The sequence below is a fragment of the Theropithecus gelada genome, chromosome 6 (genome assembly GCF_003255815.1).
Source record: "Theropithecus gelada isolate Dixy chromosome 6, Tgel_1.0, whole genome shotgun sequence".
Classification (NCBI taxonomy): Eukaryota; Metazoa; Chordata; class Mammalia; order Primates; family Cercopithecidae; genus Theropithecus; species Theropithecus gelada.
In genome coordinates, this window is record NC_037673.1 from 92,503,619 (window position 1) to 92,520,241 (window position 16,623).

General features: G+C 40.6%; 1 pseudogene; it reads right to left on the minus strand.

Moving 5' to 3' along the window:
* Window positions 1–15,555: 15,555 nt before the first annotated feature.
* LOC112626228 lies at window positions 15,556–16,530 on the minus strand (annotated as a pseudogene).
* Window positions 16,531–16,623: the final 93 nt, after the last annotated feature.

Genomic DNA, 16,623 nt, shown 5'->3' on the forward strand with positions numbered 1-16,623 from the left:
ATGCCTTCCAGGGTGAAAACACTATCCCCGGTCTCTGTAGGCAAAGAATCTTCCCTAGGGTCTGTGAGACAAGGGTACTAGTGGGGAAGGCAGAGGAGTGCTGGCCCTCAAAGGTGTTTCTTGTTTGACTTAAAAATGGTTGTCCTGAGTTAGCACAGGAGCCTGGTCAACCCATAATGAGGCTGATGTACTGACTGTTGGTTTGCTATGAAAAGTAGTTCTGAGTGGCATTACCCTAGTGTACGAAAGAGAACTGCAGCTCAGCCTCAGCCTTATAACTGCTCCAGGGACATTTCCTATTTCACTCCTTTCTAGACCAGTTCTGCAAGTAATTGGCAGAAAAACATAGAATGTGCATTTCAGACCAGTCTCACCTAATAAGAGGGATGAGTATTTGAGAGTATTAGGCACGGGACTTTGTGGAGAAGGCAGTTTGGCAAACATTCCCTGTAGGATTTTCTGCAGCTCTTGTCTCCACAAGTGTTTGTTCATGGTGATGACATTTAAAACAGGTGCTTCATATCTTAGGATTCCAAGCTTGGTGATGCTCCATACATACTAATGGCCCACCTGTGCAGACCATTTTGGGGGAGAGGAAGCATCCCTGGGGGTAAGAAGAGATACATTATGCAGGTCAGCCAGTGGCTGGGATGGGTTAGAGGAAAGCAGGTTAATTAAGGGAATGGAATGGAATGGATAGATAGATAGATAGATAGATAGATAGATAGATAGATAGATAGATAGATAGATAGATAGATAGATAGATGGTTTGTGTGTGTGTATGTGGATGTGGGAAGAGAGGGAAGAATACGGACAGATATTGCAGGAGCTGCTGGATGGAGGGAGGAGGAAAGGAATATTTAAAAGACATGTTTAAGAAATTTAGCCAAATAATATATGTGGCACCCCTTTTTCAATCAACACAGACCATAAGGAAAGATCTACTTTGCTCTTCTGTAGTCAGGACTGCTCAGGCAGTCAGAGTACATTCTAAGCACAACACAAAATGCAGATAAGAATGACAAACTCACCCCTGCTTTGGGAATTGTGACCCTGCTTCTGCCACTGCACTTAGTAGTGAAACTCTTCTTACTAGAAAGAGACTCCTGTTTGGTGTATTTATCTCACTTATGAAGGCCCTGAATTTAAACATCTTCTCTGGCCATTGGGCTTTATGAGAGTTCCTCTCATAAATGCAGAAGCTGTAATCTGGTTCATCCATCGACCAGGGAAGCTTTCTCAGGTCGGCAAATAGTAACAGAACTCAGTTTTACATAAACAAGGTACTAAGTCAATGACTTGCCCACTTCAAGCTACATGTAGTAGGTGCTCCATAATTTGTTAGATGTAGTAAGATGAAGGAAGCATTAAGGCAGAGGGTAAAGAAGGTACACAAAACAAGGGAGTTAACACTTTAAAAATTTTGTATTATTTGAACTGTTTATAGCTAGTATGTGCTGCTTTCATAATTTAAGGAAAAGGAGGGCCGGGCATGGTGGCCCACGCCTGTAATCCCAGCACTTTGGGAGGCCGAGGCGGGCGGATGACCTGAGGTCAGGAGTTCAAGAACAGCCTGGCCAACATGGTGAAAACCTGTCTCTACTAAAAATACAAAAAATTAACCAAGCATGGTGGCAGATGCCTGTAATCCCAGCTACTCGGAAAGCTGAGGCAGGAGAATAGGTTGAACCTGGGAGGCAGAGATTATAGTGAGCCAAGATCGTGCCATTGCACTCCAGCCTGGGTAACAAGAGTGAAACACCATCTCAAAAAAAAACAAAAAGGAAAGTTCGTGATCTATAAACAAACATTTATTATCTTTCAAATTTCACTATATAAAATATTCAAAATGTAATTACAGAGTGATATCAGTGAAAATGGCAGAGTAAGAATCTCTGAAAGTTCACTCTTCCATAAAAAAGCAAGGAAAAATCTGGCAAAAATTGTGAGAACCATTTTTTCCAGAAAACTAGAAATTAACCAAAGGCTTGCAGCAACCCAGGGAGTGTTAAGAGAAACAGTGAAATCTCAGAACAATGAATTTTGTGACATTTTAGCTTACCCTAGACCCACTCCCTGCGACCCAACTCAGTAGCAGTCTTGAAAGATAATAGCCTGCATTCCTGGTACTGGAGAAAACAGAATTGTCATGATTGGACCCATCTGGTGGTTCTTTTCAAGACCCCATTCTATAGCACTGTCCTTATTTGACCTTACTTGAGCTTACTCAATTGTAAAGCTTCAGGGAGGAGAAGAAAGGGTGTTTGTTGAGCGTTACCGCCACCACATGTTGATGGAGAGTGAAATGACTGCTAGTATGGTTTACTGCCACTGTCTTAATTCATTCTAAGACACTAACAGTTTCACCCATCATTACTTTTTCACCAACAGTACAAATGTCAATACAGTCATTAAAAAGACAAAGAGTGTCTTAATATTGCTAGGAAAATAGTTTTGAGCCCAGCTTCTCTCTGAAAGAGTCTTGGCTACCAGAGGTCCATGAACCACTGCTGCACTAGAATAGAAATACCTGTTGCATGTTGTCATCAAATACAGTAGAAACGTGAATCAGTAATGAAGGGAGACAAACAAAGGAGGAAGAAGGAAAGGAAGGAGAGAAATCTCACTGAGAAAATCTAACAATCTCAACATTCTCCTCATTCCTTTGCCCTGCCGTCCTAATCATGGACAGGAAGCTTTTGCTGGAAACCTCTGAATGATGTACTAGGTCTACACATGCCCAACATTGCCTCAACAGCCCTTTGGTACATAGAGAACTTGGTACATAGAATTGTGGATGGGTCATGTGACTGAACCAGGGATGAAAACCTGATGCACGGGATACATATCACAGTTTGGGCTGAGCCAATAAATTTTGCAAATGTTATAACATTGGCTTGTAGAGGGACTTGATGCATTAACTCAAAGGTGCTGGATTTATGAAGCTGACTTGTTAGGTGCCCTCTGAGGCTGTGCTAGGGTGAGGCAATGCTGGATTGTCTGAGACATTCCTGGCTTTACCACTGAAAGTCCTGCATTCCAGGAACTCCTCTCAGCTCCAGGCAAACTGGATGGTTGGTCATCCTACAAAGGCACCATTGTGAGTAACTCCACACATCCATATAGAAATAAACAAGTGAAGCAGACACATATAAGCAGAGATGTAAGATTATGAGCCAAATCTAGAGTTAGTGAGAGAATCTACCTTGATTCTTGATTATTTTCTCTTCCTTCATTTGCCCACCCATTGCTCCATTTATTGGACCAAAGCTTATTGAGTATTCACTTGTGCCAGGCAATTTGGTAGGAACAGGAATGGCCTTGAGGTCTAGGTATGCTTCCTATTCTTGGATTTTTCAGGATTCCTGAAGCTCTTCCAATAAAACCCATTTTTCCATTCAATGGGCTCCTATTCCTTACAAACAAAAATGCTTGTCCCTAAATACTTATCTGTGAAAATGATGAAGTGGATAGGAAAGCAGGCCGGAGGAGGATGTTTCAGCTTAAAAATCCCACAACTCTTTGAATCAGTGCATAAAGAACTCTTGTTTGTGGCATGTGTCAACCTGTGTCCTCCTATGGGATCCAGTTTGGGAACAGTGATATACATGATCTTAGTGGCTGGGAACAGGAGGAGCAAGCAGACACTTTTAGGCATGGTCACAAACCACTAGCTTGATTTCACATCTTTCTGATGTGACAGGGCCCGTAGTTGGAAAACTGTACCACACCTCAGTGAAGAGTGCATGTCCTTAATAAGATCATCTAGCAGCTCTAATTTGTTTGACAAAGACTCCAAAACCAATTACACACAGAAGCATTTGCAGAGAGTAGAAACAGTTTGCCTTTCTTCCATTTTACTCAGACACATTTTGGATTCATTTCTATTTCTGATTGTTTAGAATTACAAGGTGATAGGCAAAATAATCCCTCCTCCCTCAAAGATGTCCATGTCCTAATCCCTGGAACCTATGAATTTGCTACCTGACATGGCAAAAGAGAATTAAGTTTGCAGATAAAACAGGGAGATTATCATAGATTATTCAGTTGGGTCCTATGGGTCACAAGGGTCCTTGAAAGTGGAAAATAGAGGTAGAAAAGATCAGAGTGATGCAACCTGAGCCTGACTTCAAGAGCTTTTGCTGGCTTGGAAGATGGAGGAAGGGAACCACTAGCCAAGGAATGCAGCAGCCTCTAAAAGTGGGGAAAAAGCAGGGAAGGGGTCCTACCCAGCACCTACAGAAAGATATACAGCACAAGGCCTTGATTTTAACCCAGTAAGATCCATGGCAGACTTCCGACCTACAGAACTATAAGATAGTGATTTTGTGTGTTTAAGTCACTAAATTTATGGCAATTTGTTACAGTGGCAAATGCAAAATATACACACTTTTTGGGGCAGTTAGAAAAGTTGGATCTAATCAGTTGCTACAAAACGGCTAACTACAAATCCCATAATCCTTAACTCTGAGGAAGGAGCTCTAAACTTCAGGTAAGTTATTACAAATGCAAGCAGAGCTGCCTGACAACAACAACAAAAATAAATATACAGTTTCAGAAGCAGTCAGCTAGAAGATTAGAACCACCAACATCCTCTTCTAGACCATGTCTCTTGGTATAAACTTCTGGTTCTTACTTTCTTTCTCTTTTACATTTTAAAAATCCAGAGAATGATTCAAAATACAGAAATCATCATTCATGATAATTTTCTCAAATATAAGAATTCACTGGATGGTAAAAATTGGAGGAATCTATGGCTCTCAGAGAGTCCCATGAATAGAGGAAATACCTAAAATCAGTAGTTTTTAGCATCTCTTGGATCACAGATCTATTTGAAACTCTTTTTAGAAAAATGCATATATATATACTTAGACAATTTTGCATTTATTTTTAGGGGTTTTCAGCCTCTCTAGTGCTTATAGACCCAAGTTACAAGCAGCTGATCTACATGGATACTTTCACGATGTTGTATTTGATTTTACCGAGGGATACGTTTCTTAGAAAACACTAATGTGAGGGAGAACAAATGAACACACTAGAAAGAATATCTTTATTTTAGCTAACTATGAGGAACTAGAGCTTCCTCAAAGGACTCATGCTTTCCGTTTTTGTCATCAACAGGATCTAAATCCAATACTTCACTGAGCAAGAACGTGGGCTCTTCAATCCTGTAACTGGGAGCGCTGTGAGAGTGATTTTGTCAGCTGCGTGGCTCTGAAGTATCACTTTCAACTGAAGCATTTGGAAAAGTTCACTGTGAAAAATGTGGCCAAGAAGTCCTGAGGGAGAAGCTCCAAGATCACAGTAAGGTACAAATGGGTGAAACCTTTGAGTTTTCTCCACTTTTTCTACAACACTCATGCCTTTTGTTGGCTGGTTTTGGTTTTTGATTCTTTTAACTGAGCTCTATTAACAGAAAACTAAACATTAAAACAAAAACTTGGGGCCATAGGACAGATGGTGGGGTGTAGTGATTAAAGCTCCTCTGCTATAAAGTACCCATCTCATGGGGCCACAGCAAAGGACATGTAGCAGAATGCCATGGACCTGGAGTGATAAATCCAGGGAGGCTGCTATTATTGTCATTGCTATTTCAAAGTGCTTTGTACAGTGACATGAGTCTCATAATCCTAGAATTTCTCTCTCTGTCTCTGTCTCTGTCTCTCTCTCTCTCTCTTTTTTTTTTTTTAAGAGATAGGGTCTCACTATGTCACCCAGGCTGGAGTGCAGTGGCTATTCACAGGTGCAATCATAGTGCACTACAGCCTCTAACTCCTGGGTTCAAGTGATCCTCCTGACTCAGCCTCCCGAGTAACTGGGACTATAGACATGCACTACTGTGCTTGGCTTTCAGCACTGTGCTTCTTATGGTTCGTTCCTTTATTATCTACAGTAGTTTTCCATCTATATTAGAAGAGGTAATTGACTTTGTTTTGCTCTTTTTGAGAATTTCAGAGTGAACATTTACTGTGCCCATGAATGAGAGCATTTAGTGAGAAACCAAATGAAGACCAGCAGATCTTTCAAATAGCTCTTATAATTCCTTGTTAAATATCTGCCTTTTCTCGGTCTATGTGCATGACAGGTCAACCATGGAGACACACAGCCCAAACTGGGAAAATCCAGGAGAAAGGAATATAAAGCATATGGCTTAAAAAATGTCAAAAACTTGTAGGTTGTGTCCTAGGCACTTTGGAACAGTCCTTAGTCAGGAGAACCATGAAATACAGAGCATCATTTCACAGTCAGTAAAAGAGGCAAAACAGATATCTGGCATTTTCCTTCTGTGGAAGTTCATACAGCATTTAAACCATATTTTGGTTTTCTTTCAATGCAAGGCATTGTGGGTTGTTTCCAAGAACAGGAAAAAGAGAAGAAAGAGAATGGAACCAGGATGTGGCTTGGGACTTCAGGTGGAGGAGGTGGAGGATAATCCTGCAGAGCCGCATTTAAGGAGGAAGCTGGGAAACCAAGACTAAGTTCAAAGACAACATAGTCAGAAACACAATTCTGGAGGCCTCCATTCAGAAGTGGGACCGTGTCAAGGGTCCAGGTGGGTGTCAAGTGTGTGGGCTACTCATATTCAGGAGATCCAGTCATTTGTATCATAACCTCAGGTGTTGGAGGAGGTAGTAGGCAGAACTCCAAGGCCAAGGAAAAGGACTGAGCAAGACAAAATAACAGGCAGGTTTGGTCATGGGTGGAGAAGGGATTGGGTGAAACTTAGGGGCAGATCCCATGACACAAACCAACTTGCTATGGCGGAAACCAAACTGTGACCTGGCCAAGTTGGGCAGATGAGGTAGGGAGAGCATGTATTCAGGGATGGCTGTGGGGAGCTTCAGGTCTTAATGCACTGGCAAAGAAGGAGACTTTAGGTTTGGATTTTCACAAACCTCTCAAATTATGCAAAAAGCACCCGAATTTGCAAGAAAATTCTAACTATCACCAGAGGTCTGAGGTGAATTGCCTTAGGACTTGGAGTGGGCCAAGGTAGCCAGTAGGGCTTGTAGGAGGAGCAGGAGTTGGGGTCCATGTCTGAGAATTTTGAAGGCAGAGATAGGGAGAGTAAAGAAATAAGATTAAAACTGACTCTGGGGTCTGGGACTGAAATCTGGGAAAAGGATTGTGAAGCAGTAGATTTGGACTAAGTAAGTAGTAAAAAATTTACTATTTCTCAGGCTGATTGGGGATTTTGCAGATAATGTGCATATATATTAATAATTAAGCCATTCTTCAAAATGTTGACATAAGTGACTTTAGTAAAGAGTCAGCTGGATAGGCTGACAAAAGAGATGATGCTGGAGTTTCCGGAGTGGGGAAACTCTGCAGGTAACCACTGGCTTATAACTGTCCCCAAATAATTTTGCCAAATGCATGAGTTTCCTGCTCTTACAGACACTTCTTTAGATGAAAGCATTGACTTCTGAAGGTAATATTTACAAACACATGTAAGTACATTTAACCAGGAAGAGCACTTCTGTGAATTAGTACACATTATTTTATCAAATTAGCTCATTACTATTTTAAAAGCAGATTCTCTAAGGGAAAAAAATATTTTTTTAATTACCAACAAGAAATAAGAGTCTAGAACAGTGACTCCAAGATTTCCCTGTCAGAGACCCCTTTACTCTTTTATACATTTCATCCCTTGCAAACATCTATATTAAAAGATTTAGTTATGAAATGTTGGAGTGCAATTTACTCATTTAGTAAGAATTCTAGTGTTAATCCCATCCACACATCCGTAACTTCTGTGTGCCAGACTTCTTTGTCCTGACTTGTTTATATTAATTTGATCTGGTAAGATAGGTAATCCGAGTCAGGAGCAATAAACATATAGTACAATAGAGTGTAGGTCTACAGAAGATAGAGAAGTAGTAAGTGAGATTTTTAAAGGCCTGCCCATGTCAAAAATAACCAGAAAACTGATATTACCCCTTTTGCTTATGTATTTATTTTCTGCCCTCTGCTCTCATATTTAGTCTTGCCTCTAAACTAACTGATGGTTGCTACTCTCTGAAAGTCTGTTGACAAATTAAAATTTTTTCAAGGAAACATAATTGATTCCTATACAAAGGACATCACTGAAAGTGATTAATTCACTTTTGATAAACCTTCCCTAAAAAGAGCTAAAAGGAGTAGTGTATCTATTAGCTATCATGTTTCAAGTAAAAGAATCAAAGTGTGAACAAACAAACAAATAAACTAATCTGTTAATTTGGCATAATTGATGAAACTTAAACAAGCGACTTTTTATCCCTTGAGTCTTGGTATAGTTTCTTGTTACTGTTCTGTCTAAGTATGTTCTGATTTCCATTATGATTTCCTCTATGAGCTCTGAATTATTTAAAAGAAAAATTGCTACAAGTATGAGATATTTACATTTTTTTTCGTGTACCCACCTTAACTCGGTATGATCTCAATATGCCTCTAAAGTAAGAATTGTACCCACTTTCCCGCTGGGAAAACTGAGGCAAGAGCAGCTAAGCTGCTCACCTAAGGGCAAGAAACTAGTTTGTAGTTGCTCTCTGGGGTATTTTGTCTCCTATCACAGGGACTCTCCTGAGCTAAGACAGGAAAGTTTTCCAAGATGTCCTGGTTATGTGTGGGCTTTCATGCTGTCCTTATCTACCCCCAGGCGATGAAGCAGGGACAACAGACATAAGGTATGTAGTTGGCCTGTCCTAGTTTGTGGCAATCTGTCCTCTATGACTCTCATGGGCACATTTTGTCTTTCTGATCTTCTTCCTCAGAGTTCATTGTTCTTCCTAGTTTATCTTTCCTTCTCTGTTTCTCTCTCCTTGTTCACTAAGAGTCCTATTTATATGCCCCCATCTGTCATTATTTTATTTTATTTCAATAGTGTTTGGGGAACAGGTGGTTTTTTGTTCCATGGATAAGTTCTTTAGTGGTGATTTCTGAGATTTTGATGCACCCATCATTCGAGCAGTGTACACTGTACCCAGCATGTAGTCTTTTATCCCTCCCACCCCTCCCACCCTTCTCCCCAAGTCCCCAAAGTCCATTATATCATTCTTACGCCTTTGTGTCTTAATAGCTTAGCTCCCATTTATAAATGAGAACATATGATGCTTGGCTTTCCATTCCTGAGTTATGTCACTTAGAATTCCAATTCCATCCAGGTTGCTGTGAATGCCATTATTTCATTCCTTTTTATGACTGAGTAGAATTCCATGGTGGAAATATACCACATTTTCTTTATCCACTCATTGGTTGAGGGGCATTTAGGCTGGTTCCTTATTTTTTGCAATTGTGAACTATGCTGCTATAAACATGCATGTGCAAGGGTCTTTTTCATAAAATGACTTATTTTCTTCTGGGTACATTACCAATAGTGGGATTGCTGGATCAAATGGTAGTTCTACTTTTAGTTCTTTAAGGAATCTCCACACTGTTTTCCATAGTGATTGTACTAGTTTACATTCCCACCAGAAGTGTAAAGGTGTTCCCTTTTCACCACATCCATGCCAACATCTTTTTTTTTTTTTAATTTTAAAATTATGGCCATTCTTGCAGGAGTTAAGGTGGTATCTTATTGTGGTTCTAATGTACATTTCCCTGATAATTAGTGATGCTGAGCATTTTTTTTAATGTTTGTTCGCAATTTGTATATCTTCTTTGAGAATTGTCTATTCATGTCCTTAGCCCACTTTTTGATGGAATTATTTGGGTGTTTGTTTTTTTCTTTTTTCTTGCTGATTGTTTGAGTTCCTTCTGGATTCTGGATATTAGTCCTTCGTTAGATACGTAGTTTAAGAATATTTTTCTCCCACTCTGTGGGTTGTCTGTTCATTATGCTGATTTTTTCTTTTGCTGTGTGGAAGCTTTTTAGTTTAATTAGGTCCCATCTACTTATTTTTGTTTTTTGTTGCATTTGCTTTTGGGTTCTTGGTCATAAACTCTTTGCTTAAGCCAACATCTAGAAGTGTTTTTCTGATGTTATCTTCTAGAATTTTTATGGTTTCAGGTCTTAGATTTAAGTCTTTCGTCCAGCTTGAGTTGATTTTTGTAAGATGAGAAATTAGGATCCAGTTTCATTCTTCTACATGTGGCTTGCCAATTACCACAGCACCATTTGTTGAATAGGGTGTCCTTTTCCCACTTTATGTTTTTGTTTGCTTTGTCAAAGAGCAGTTGGCTGGAAGTATCTGGCTTTATTTCTGGGTTCTCTATTCAGTTCCATTAGTCTATGTGCTTATTTTCATGCCAGTACCATGCTGTTTTGGTAACTATAACTTTGTAGTGTAGTTTGAAGTTGAGTAATGTGATGCCTTCAGATTTGTTCTTTTGGCTTAGTCTTGCTTTGTCTATACAGGCTATTTTTTTGTTCCATATAAATTTTAGAGTTTTTTTTTTTTTTCTAGTTCTGTGAAGAATGGGGATGGTATTTTGATGGGAATTGCATTGAATCTGTAGATTGCCTTTGGCAGCATGGTCATTTTCACAATATTGATTCTACCCATCCATGAGTATGGTATGTGTTTCCATTTGTTTGTGTCATTTATGATTTCTTTCAGCAGTGTTCTGTAGTTTTCCTTGTAGAGACCTTTCACCTCCTTGGTTAAGTATATTCCTAAGTGTTTCATTTTTTTTGCAGCTGTTGTAAAAGGGATTTAGCTATTGATTCAATTATCAGCTGGGTCATTGTTGGTGTATAGCAGTGCTACTGATTTGTGTGTAATGCATTGATTTTGTATCCTGAAACTTTACTGAATTCATTTATCAAATGTAGGGGCTTTGTGGATGAGTCTTTAGGGTTTTCTAGGTATACAATCATGTCATTGGTGAACAGCAAGAGTTTGATTTCCTCTTTACTGATTTATGTCTTTCTCTTTTATGATTGCTCGGCCTAGGACTTCCAGCACTATGTTGAATAGAAGTGGTGAAAGTGAGCATCCTTGTCTCGTTCCAGTTCTCAGATGGAATGCTTTTAACTTTTCCCCAATTCAGTATAATGTTGGCTGTGGGTTTGTCGTAGATGGCTTTCATTACCTTGAGGTATTTCCCTTCTATACCAATTTTGCTGAGGGATTTAATCATAAAGGGATGCTGGGTTTTGTCAAATTACTTTTCTGCATCTATTAAGATGATCATATGATCATTGTTTTTAATTCTGTTTATGTGATATATCACATTTACTGACTTGCATATGTTAAACCATCCCTGCATCCCTGGCATGAATTGATGTATCATCAATTTATCATGATGTATTATCTTGATCATGATGTATTATCTTTTTGAAATGCTGTTGGATTCAGTTAGCTAGTATTTTGTTGAGGATTTTTGCATCTATGTTCATCATGGATATTGGTCTGTAGTTTTCTGTTTTTTATGTTCATTCCTGGTTTTGGTATTAGAGTGATACTGATTGTATGGAATGATTTAGGGAGGGTTCCCTCCTTATCTTTTGGAATAGTTTAAGTAGGATTGGTACCAGTTCTTCTTTGAATGTCTGATATAATTCAGCTGTGAATCCATCTGGCTGTGGACTTTTTTTATCTTGGCAATTTTTAAATTACTGTTTCAATCTCACTGCTTGTTATTGGTTTGTTCAATGTTTCTATTTCTTCCTGGTTTAATCTAGGAGGGTTGTATATTTCCAGAAATTTGTCCATCTCCTCTAGATTTTCTAGTTTGTGCACATAAAGGTTTTCATAGTAGCTTTCAATGATCTTTTGTGTTTCTGTGGTATTGGTTGTAATAGCTCATGTTTCATTTGTAATTGAGCTTATTTGGATCTTCTCTCTTCTTGGTTAATCTTGCTAATGGTCTACCAATTGTGTTTATCTTTTCAAAGAACCAGCCTGTTGTTTCATTTATCTTTTGTAATTTTTGTTTCAATTTCATTCAGTTCTGCTCTAATCTTGATTATTTCTTTTCTTCTGCTAGGTTTGGGCTTGGTTTGTTCTTGCTTCTCTAGTTCCTTGAGATGCGATCTTAGATTGTCTGTTTTTGCTCTTTCAGACATTTTCATGTAGGGATTTAATGCTATGAAATTTCCTCTTAGCACCACTTTTGCCGTAACCCATAGGTTTCGATAAGTCATGTTACATTGTTCAGTTCAAATAATTTTTAAATTTCCATCTTGATTTCATTGTTGACTCAAAGATCATTCAAGAGCAGATTATTTCATTTCCATGTATTTATATAGTGTTCTGGGTTCCTTTTGGAGTTAATCTCCAGTTTTATTTTACTGTGGTCTGGGAGGATACTTGATATAATTTTGATTTTCTTAAATTTATTGAGACTTGTCTGTGATCTATCATATGGTCTATCTTGGAGAATGTTCCATGTGCTGATGAAAAGAATGTGTATTCTTTAGTTATTGGATAAAATGTTCTGCAAATATCTGTGAAGTACATTTTTTTAATCTTTGTGTTCTTTTATATACCGATCAGGAGCAAGATTCCTGATTGGTATACAGTGATGTATTTATTAAACATAGGCCTGTGCAGAAATTACATACTATCCATCTAGATAGGTTGTTACACTTTTGCCTATTGATGGAATGTTCCATTTATCAAGTTTTATACATCAAAAAGCTTCTGAATTTCATCAGACTGTCCATTAATTTACCTCTGACAAAGTGGCGCTTAATTTCAGCTACTATATTTTACAGCATTAAAAAGCTTATGCATTAGGGTGCCTCTCTGCACAATGGCACTGAGCAGACAGAGCTGGGTCCATTATCTTACCCAGATTCACATAGTCACACTTGAGAGCTTTATACCAGAGAGCAGGGACAGTTGCTGCTAGCCATCACAGACTTCTTACTCTGAGAGCCTATCTTCTTGGCCACATTTTCTATAGCCAATGAAGACATGCCAGCAGCTGTCTCATGTATAACTTGGCATTAGAGCACCAGGTCTGTTGGATAGTGGTGGTGTGCCCGGAATTGGTGGGTTCTTGGTCTTGCTGACTTCAAGAATGAAGCCGCAGACCTTCGTGGTGAGTGTTACAGTTCTTAAAGATGGTGTGTCCAGAGTTTGTTCCTTCGGATGTTCAGATGTGTCTGGAACTTCTTCCTTCTGATGAGTTCATGGTCTTGCTGACAGGAGTGAAGCTGCAGACCTTCACGGTGAGTGTTACAGCTCTTAAAGGCAGCACGTCTGGAGTTGTTCCTTCTTCCTGGTGGGTTCATGGTCTTGCTGGCTTCAGGAGTGAAGCTGCAGACCTTCACAGTGAGTGTTATAGCTCATAAAGGCAGCATGGACCCAAAGAGTGAGCAGCATCAAGATTTATTGTAAAGAGCGAAAGAATAAAGCTTCCACAGTGTGGAAGGGGACCCAAGGGTTTGCTGCTGGCAGGCTCAGGCAACCTGCTTTTATTCCCTTATCTGGCCCCACCCATATCCTGCTGATTGGTCCATTTTACAGAGACAGCTGATTGGTCCGTTTTGACAGAGTGCTGATTGGTTCGTTTACAATCTCTGAGCTAGACAGAGTACTGATTGGTGTGTTTACAATCCCTGAGCTAGACACAGAGTGCTGATTGGTGTGTTTACAATCCTTTAGCTAGACACAGGGTGCTAGACACAAAAGTTCTCCAAGTCCCCACTAGATTAGCCAGATACAGAGTACTGATTGGTGTATTTACAAACCTTGAGCTAGACACAGGTTGCTAATTGGTGTTTTTTCAATCCCTTAGCTAGACATAAAGGTTCTCAAGTCCCCACTAGATCCAGGAGCCCTGCTGGCGTCAGCCAGTGGATCCTGCACCAGGGCTGCAGGTGGAGCTGCCCACCAGTCCCACACCAGGCGCCTGCACTCCTCAGCCCTTGGGCAGTCAATGGGACTAAGGTGCAGGGGCTGCGCGGGCCTCACACGGGAGGCGCTCCTGGGGGAGGCGCTCCTGGGGGAGGCACTCGTGGGGAAGGTGCTCTTTGGGGAGGCGCTCGTAGGGATTCTAGCGGGGAGGCTCAGGCCACACAGGACCCATGACTTGGGAGCGAGGGAAGGCTTCCGCATAGCAGGCTGCAGGTCCCGAGCCCTGCCCCACGGGGAGGCAGCTGAGTCCCTGCGAGAATTTGAGTGCAGCCCAGGTAGGCCAGCACTGCTGGGGGACCCGGCACACCCTCTGCAGCTGCTGGCCCCGGTGCTAAGCCCTCACTGCTCTGGGCAGCCGGCGCCAGCCAGCCACTCCGAGTGCAGGGCCCACCGAACCCACACCCACCCAGAACTTGTGCTGGCCCATGAGCGCTGCATGCGCAGCCCCGGTTGCCACCGGGGCCTCTCCCTCCACACCTCCCCACAAGCAGAAGGAGTCAGCTCCAGCCTCAGCCAGCCCACAGAGGGGCTCCCACAGTGTCTGTGGCAGGCTGAAGAACTCCTCAAGTGCCACCAGAGTGGACGCCAAGGCCGAGGAGGCACCGAGAGCGAGGGCTGCTAGCACGTTGACACCTCTCAGTGGCAGGCACTATTATTTTATATTCTGGTAAAAGGCCAATTTTTAAAACTGCCACTTGGAGATAAAAATCAAGGGCACAATATACTTAGAAAGTATTGAGCAATCTGGTATTCCCAATGATGTGAATACTTTCAAAAACCAATGGCAAATTGTACCCACGTTTTCCAGCTATGGAAATATTAATACATTGATTCAAATCCCGTTACTCAATCCACATAGCCATGAGGTCATCCTGCAAAGGGCGTACCAAAAAAATACGAAGTTAGGGTGACAAAGTTTGACAGTGATGTTATACAAGTCAAACTTGGAAGGTCATAGTAGGTATACCTAGGCTGAGAGGAAAGCATCAAATCCTTTGTGTACACATTTAGTTTTTTTGTAACAAAGCAATTTGTATACTTTTAACATTTAAAACTGAGTATCATCTTTCATTTCCAGTGAAATAAAAAGAAAATTTCAAAATGAACAGGAACAAAATTACAATAGAGAATGTCAATTCCAAATAAGATCCTACAGGTTCTGCTGATTCTCCCATGGAGTGGGAGGGCTCAAGTCATCATTAGGAGAGAATTTCTTTTAAAAGTGCCATCTTAAACTGCAAGGATGTCTGTCAAGTATCACAATTAAACATACCAAAGGAGAAGCCATGTTGTCAAAATGCCCACTTAACCACCCAAACATCTCAAACCTATCCTTTGCTGACCTTCTATAATGCCATTTTTTAAAGTTTTTTATTCTTTTTTTTAAACAAGTAGATACATGTTGGTAAATGCCTACTGTCCATATTTACATAGAGACACCGTGTACTCTCTTGAGCCCAATATACAGAGAAAGGAGAAAAAAAAGCTAGAATTCTATGCACTAATACACAGGGCCTAGCACTCTGCAGCTTCCAGTAGCACGAAGGGAGCAGGTTTTTCTTTTTTTCCCACAGAGCTTGGTGGTGTCGATTCCATACAGTTTTGGTCAGACAGGAAGGGATAACAAAGCATTTCGAACAGAAAGGGGTAGAGACTCTTTTCCCATTGTATTATGCTCGAGTTGTGTCTCCCAAAATAAGTTGAAAGCCGTGGTTTAGAGAACAGAGACCTCAAGAACAGGGTGAATGAGCACGAGGGGAAAAAAAAAAAAAGACAGCAACTTGCTCCCAGGGACTGGAGAAAATTTTTAAAAAAGGAAGGTTGGAATCCATCAGTGCTCTATTAGTCATTTTCTCCTTCATTCTCCTCTCCTTCCTCCCTTTCATCTTCATCTTCTTCACCTTCATCCTTATCCCCTTCTTCATCAATATCTTCTAATCCTTCCTCCTCCTCCTCCTCCTCCTCCTCCTCATCATCATCTTCTCTTTCTTCATTATCCATATCAGGAACCAAGTAGTCTGTAATGAGTTTGGCCAAATATCATCTTTGATGACCTCTCCTAGCTCATCAGTACCTGCAACAGAATGGTCAGTAAACCAGGTAAAGAAGCTCTCTGGTTCCTCACGCTGCCTCTTTCTGCCGGCTTTATTCTGTGTTTGACTTGAACATTTCATCAAATCCTTTCCATATTTCCATTTGATTTCAGTGGACTTTGAAGATGGATCACCATTCTCATTCAGATGAAATACTTTGGAGAGAAGTTTATTTTCAAAGTAAGGATTTTCATCAAAATAAAAATCTATTCTGTTACCTGATTTAATATCTTCAAAATCTGTCACTTCAACTCTGGTCAAATACTGCAGTACCTCTTCATCCTCCTCCCCAAGCAGTGCAGACACTTCTGAATGGCTGACAAATATTGTTACCCCAAAATGTGGGATTTGGCGATCAATTCTGACCTCTTCCAAAAAAAATGGTTGGCAGAGTTTGTTATATTTCTGTTCTACTTTCAAAATGTCCTCAACGGCTTGTTCATTAAGTCTGTCCATTTCATTTTGTACTTCATCAATGTGTTCAATGCTTCTTGCTGTTCTTTTTCTTCCTTCTTTGGCAAGCCTGCAGAAGCCGTTGTCTCCTCCAGTCTCCGAGCAGGAGGTGGTCTTGGTTTCTTCTTTTGAGGCAGGAGTGGAGACTGGTGTTTGGGGGCCATCCTGCAAGGAAAGTCCAAGAACCAGACCATGAATCTCCTCGCTTGTCCGGAAACAGGCAGAACTGTTAAGTCCATTTATTCTAGGGTATAGATTAAGTCCACTGTTTCTTTGTTGATCTTCTG